The sequence below is a fragment of the Cherax quadricarinatus genome, unplaced genomic scaffold (genome assembly GCF_038502225.1).
Source record: "Cherax quadricarinatus isolate ZL_2023a unplaced genomic scaffold, ASM3850222v1 Contig2492, whole genome shotgun sequence".
Taxonomy (NCBI): Eukaryota; Metazoa; Arthropoda; class Malacostraca; order Decapoda; family Parastacidae; genus Cherax; species Cherax quadricarinatus.
The window spans coordinates 43,416-49,825 of record NW_027197518.1 but is presented as its reverse complement, the minus strand read 5'-3'; the positions used below and the strand labels follow the sequence as shown (position 1 = coordinate 49,825).

General features: G+C 36.4%; 1 long non-coding RNA gene across 1 annotated transcript; it reads right to left on the bottom strand.

The window, feature by feature from the left end:
- Positions 1-2,480: 2,480 nt before the first annotated feature.
- LOC138851870 (uncharacterized) lies at positions 2,481-3,669 on the bottom strand. The gene is made up of 4 exons (XR_011391464.1): positions 3,540-3,669; positions 3,290-3,416; positions 2,775-2,831; positions 2,481-2,643 (listed from the first exon to the last, which is right to left on the bottom strand). It is a non-coding gene; the product is annotated as an uncharacterized lncRNA (long non-coding RNA).
- Between the last annotated feature and the right edge of the window lie 2,741 nt (positions 3,670-6,410).

Sequence of the window (6,410 nt, the reverse complement as noted above, 5' to 3'; positions counted from 1 at the left end):
ACTTTTGCATTCTATGTCTTATTAGGAAGCTCTCCAGGTTTGTTCTAAAAGTCTTAAAAGTAAAAAAGACCAAAAAATTACACCGAATCTGAATTCATGTGAAAAAGTCAACGGTTAGCTTTAATCCTTAGCTTCCGGTAATTTTTGTCGGCCGTTTAGCGGTTTAGCATTAACGGAGCTAATTTTTTATTTAACGAATTAGCGGCTAGCGAAGCTAACTTTTCGGTTAACTGTGCCCTCCACAGCATTTAATGGGTTTAATTTCTTCCTGTGTTTCTTGGCTGCTTCTGAATGATTCCTTAAGCTGAAGTTCGATATTTTCTATTTCTCTGGCCAGTGCCTCCTTCCGTATTTCAGATGTACCGGCCCCTTTCAGCAACTCTGCGAGTCTTTGCCTTCGCCTACAATATGTGTCTCTCTCAGTTTCTAGTTTACATCTCTTTTTTTTCCATAGGAAAATGTGCCTTGATCATACCTCAATTATCACAGAGATTATTTTGTTCTAAGCAAAGGTTCGGTTCCATGTTGTTCAAGATGATTTTCCAGCTTGTTTAATATAGGACATTGTTAATTTGATCCCACTGTATGTTTCTGTTATTGATGTTGAATTTGGTGAAAGCACTCTTATAACTGATCTCATTTTGCTGGTCAGGAGCCCTGCGCATACATGTCTGTATTTCTGTTATGTTGTGATCTGAGCGTCTTTGGTATTGTTATATTTCGTTCAAGATCATCATTGTTAATGAAGATAAGGTGCGGTGTATTTTGCAGTCTTGTTGGCTGCACTATTTGCTGGCTTAAGGTAAATTTGTTGCAGAGATTTAATACCTCATGTTTGTGTGAATTTTCATCTGAGCTGCCTCCTGAGGTTATCTTTCATAGGATATTATTTGCTACATTTCTCCATTTTAAATGTCTTATGTTGAAATCACCCAGTAACAAGATATTTGAAGTTGGAGTTGGGAGATTTTCCAGATAGTAGTCAATTTTTAAAAGCTGTTCTTTGAATTATTAAATTGTATCAGACGGCTTGTATACAACCACAACGACAAGCTTTTGGTTTTCAATCTTTACTGCCAAAACTTCAGCAAATTAGCGACTCGGTGACTTACAGGCCAATAACCCCCGCCCCTTCCTTGTTGCCTGTTCTTTCTTTCGCTTCTGAATAAGTTGTATCCTATTATCCATATTTCGTTGTCAAAGTTATCCTTTATGTGGGTCTCTGTGAAAGCTGCAAATTCCACATTTGACTCTGTTAGGAGTCCGATGATGAAAGGCATTTTGTTGAATGTTGATGGCTATAGATCCTGTATATTTGCAAATACAAATGGTATGTAGAAGGGGTTTATTTGACACAAATATCTGTTGTTCTGAAGTGAGAGCCACTGATTGTGCCTCCACTCCAGTAGTGATCCTAGGCGGTGTACTATGTCATTTATTGCCTGTTTTACTTTCTTGCTGGCACTAAAAAATCTTTCTCCGGAGTGGTTGTCACTACCATGGTTTGTTTCCCAAAGTCTGTGTGATCTGTACCCTTTTGTTCCCTTTAAATGGTGTGCCTGACAGTATGTGTTGCAACTTTGTCTCTCATGAACTGCAGAATAATACATTTCAGTGTGAAATAGTTTACATGATGAATAATTGCATATTCCTTTGGTTATGAGGCACAGCATTTTTTTGGATGGTCAAAATTGCACATCCCACCTGTTTTTCCAGATATTCCATGCCTACTGATATGCAAGGCATAGAATTTGCACAGATTTGATTTCTGCTTTCAATTATTTTTTTTTTTTGTGGAGGGTTACCTACTGGTGCAGTTTTTCCTGATTCCTCAGTACTTACTACACCTGTACAAGCATCAGTAACACAACCATTTATTATTAGTAATGTATCAACACTGTCATTCATTTTTATATCCTTACAGGTATTGTCATCCAAGGCAGTACCAGGGTGGCAGCTCCAGTTGACAGACTCTCTTTAATTTCTCAACTGTCAGACAAGACTGCCAAAATATCCAAAAAGGATATTTTTTGTTGGTGTTTCTGTCTTTTAGTAAAAATGTAGTTTCTCCCACAAGTATATGTTAATTGGGCAGACCCAGAAACATTTTCCTGCTTTAATATCAGTAATGGTTAACTGCCGGACATTTGCAAATGTAATATGACTCCATTTTTTTGCAGAAATTACATGCAATGACAGCAAAACCTGGCTTGGTACTATTCTTGTAGCTTTCACAGATTTATTAATAACAATAATAATGATAATAATTGCATTCTTTTTCTTCTCATTCGTCTTCATCTCGTCTTCTTCTTATTATTATTATTATTAATACGCCGGGCGGTAAACTCATATGGGTCAAACAACGTCTCATTAAGGTAACAATTTCTCTCAAGAAATATACAAAAAAGTTAGTAGTTATTACAGAAAATACAAATGACATAGAAGACATATTTCATGAGAGTCACTTAAGTCTCATGTATTACCTTGGTAAAAAAAATTATGTAATGCAGGGAATAAAATTTATTACATAATATTTAAGTTTCAATGCAATAATTGCACTTGATTACATAATGTTGTTGGAAAAAATGGAAAAATTTTAGTTGATTATTCATTAAGCGAAGACTCTTGTTTATTTGCCGTATCCTGTGGAGAAAAAAGTTTATTGTTATTCTTACGGTAAAATAACTCTCTTAATCAAATTAATATTGCTTGATCTTCATTATTTCAGATATATGTATTTTTTACTTAACAAAACTAAAAACAAATTTACTCACCACCATATCTGCTTCCAGAGCCACCTCCAAATCCACCACCGAAGCCTCCACTACCTCCTGTGGATATTTATATAACTTAAAAAAAAAATTGTACTGCAGAACTGTGAATGATTTTTTTGTTTTCATGATTTTTTTTTAAAGTAAAGAACCGCTGAGCTTATTTAAGAACAATTTACCTTATGTCTGAAGGAAGTTATTTACAGTGCAACTTAAGCTAAAAACATGGAACTTACCGTAACCACCAAAACCTCCTCCTCCTCGGCTAAAACATGTCAAATAGGAAAAAAATGAAATGACTGTTTCGTTCGCAAAAATACATACTTTATGCAGTGTCATGTCACTGTTCTAGTTAAAAACGGTTTTTATTTAGCTTTAAGAATTAGTCATTTTCTACGAATGAGTAATGAACTGCATTCGTGTTAATGGAAACAACGTTATAATTATTAATAATACATATTAAACTTCGAAGTAATATGAAATTTTGCATCATAAAAATACGATTGTTTCTATCATACCTCCGCCGAAGCCACCTCCACCAAATCCTCCAAAACCACCACCACCACTGTAGCCCCCACCAATCCTGCCGGCGCTGGCCACCACAATCATCACACACAGGAAAATCAGGGTGCAAACTTTTCCAATCTGAAAACAGGAAGTAAATATATTATATATGTGATTTACAATTATTATTGGGCATTAGTATCGCACATAATTCTTGACAATATGTGACTGAAGTTATTAAATGAAAGTGAAAAGTTTAGTTACCATGTTGACTGTTACAATGTTCTGAGACAACTGACCACCGTCCTCAACTTCTGGCTTATTTATACTCACTTGTCCCAGGAAATTACTCAAGAGAAACAAGTAAATAAGGTCACAGTGACAAACACTTTAAGTTACCACAGTTAATCATAATATGAATTACAGTGAATTGCCAAAGCAGGGAAAGGTTGTGGGAAGGGAGGGAGAGAGGGAGAAGTCGGTGATTCTAACAAAATAGTGATGAGAGGAACCATACAATGAAGAGGAGGTGGAAATGGAGGAGGAGGGAAAGTTGGGGTGTGAAAGGTGAAATAATAGAGATGATTGTGTATTTTTCAGTGATGAAATAAGGAAATGAACAGTAACAAGGCTGTAAGTTCAAGTATTTTTCAGCATTATATCTGAGCATTCGAGGTTGTCCATAAATATATAATGCATGTTCATGTATACAAGGTGATGATTCTACATTTTGAACAGGTAAAAAAATATGTAGCGACTAACTCAGAGACAAAAGTTTTCCATAAAAATCTCACATTCAGTCACCAACTTTGCAAACAGACATGTGTGTGAGTATTATATGACTAAATGTATAAATGTATAAATGACTAAATGTATAACAGGTCTCATGAAATAGTGTACTGAAATAAAATTGAAAAAATTGTGAAATGTTTTAAATCTTTTATTATGAAAGAAGCAAACTTTATGGATATGGTATTTCAACGATCAATATCGATGCCAAAAAAATAACTTCTGGAGGTCGTCAGTCCCAGATTGACATCTATTATTGTGAAGCATTTATTTTACAGAGTGCATGATGTGTTCATTTCTCACTAGACAAGAAGCTGCGTAACATATCTTTCTAATTCTTATATAATACTAGAATCACTACTCGCTTGTCTAACTCATGATTCAGTGGTATCTTGTTTGACTTATGTGGACCTCAGATGACACTGTCATTTCCTAATGAACTACCAGTCTGTAGTTACAGAAGCAGAATTATGTTCTTGGTGTCCTGTCTTTAGTATTGATTCTGTTATTTATATTTTTAAATTTGCCAGAGGCTGTCACTTATTTCTTTCTCATGGGTACTTTTCCAGCATTTTGTCACTAATTTTGCTTATAATTCTTTTTCCCTCTTGATTATACTAAGAAACTAATTAAATTATTTTCTCATAACTTTTGCTTATGTTATGTGCAGTGGTGGGCACAGTTTCTCTAATCTGCTAACCATTTGTTAGCGGAACTAACTTTTTGTTTAGCGGATTACCGCTCTCTTCGGAAAGCGTTAGCTGACCAATTAGCTTCTGCTAAATAAAGTTCCGCTAACTTTGAGTCTACTAAAAAAGTAATCATACATTGTTGGTATTGAGAAAGCACTGAAGAGAGCAAAAACACCACTAATGAGGATGAAGAAGATGACTTCTTCAGCAGCATCACCCAGCTTCGGGACAGCAGAAGCCACAGGTCACTGAAGTCGAAGGCACAGAGCATGGTGAAGGCCTGGCTGGAGACCGGCTCGAAGAGGGTTGCGAGTGATGTCGCCTTCTTGGGTGAATTGGTCTTGATCGACCTATTCATTAAGTACAACACAGCCATCCCATCCAGTTTATCTGGAGTTTACCTGGAGAGAGTTCCGGGGGTCAACGCCCCTGCGGCCCGGTCTGTGACCAGGCCTGCTGCAGTTGAGCATCTATTTTCTATAGGTAAAGATATCTTGAGGGCCACGAGAGCCACCCGATCAAATGGAAACTTTGAGAGGCTGATGCTCATGAAGGGCAACCAGTATCACATCTAAGTGATGGAGAAGGCCCATTCGGGATAGTAATCAGCCGAGCCATCAACTGATTTTGGCATGATACTCATGCTATGCATTTTATACAGTAAATAAACTGTATCTTGGATTTAAACTGATGTTTGATCTCATTTATTCATTTAACTATTTGTGTGTACCTGTATGGCTGGTGCAGCGATAAGTTGGCCTAAAAGGTTTCAACTTTAGGGATGATTTTTAATTTCTTCTTTGTGTTTATTGGGTTCAAAATCTAAATTAAGTTATATCCAAACATGAACAGAAACAGAGTAAAATAAATGAATACAATGAGTAACTGGAACTAATGAAGAAAACAGTCAAATAAGCTAACTCAATCTGTTCGGGTGCTATGGGGCTTAATTACAGCAACACTAGTCGGTCGGTCGAGTTACATCAAAAAATGAAACACTCGCTATTTTCGCATTAGCGGCACTTGATGATCATATGACTTTTGCATTCTATATCTTATTAGGAAGCTCTCCAGGTCCGTTCTAAAAGTCTTAAAAGTAAAAAAGACCAAAAAATAACACCGAATCTGAATTCATGTGAAAAAGTCAACGGTTAGCTTTAATCCTTAGCTTCCGGTAATTTTTTTCCGGTAATTTTTGTCGGCCGTTTAGCATTAACGGAGCTAATTTTTTATTTAACGGATATCCGGCTAGCGAAGCTACCTTTTCGGTTAGCTGTGCCCTCCACAGCATTTTATGGGTTTAAGTTCTTCCTGTGTTTCTTGGCGGCTTCTGTATGATTTCTTAAGCTGAAGTTCGATATTTTCTATTTCTCTGGCCAGTGCCTCCTTCCATATTTCAGATGTACCTGCCCCTTTCAGCAACTCTGTGAGTCTTTGCCTTCGCCTATAGTATGTGTCTCTCTCAGTTTCTAGTTTACATCTCTTTTTTTCTATAAGAAAATGTGCCTTGATCATACCTCAATTGCCACAGAGATTATTTTTTTCTAAGCAAAGGTTCGGTTCCATGTTGTTCAAGATGTTTTCCCAGCTTGTTTAATATAGGACATTGTTAATTTGATCCCACTGCATGTTTCTGTTATTGATGTTGAATTTG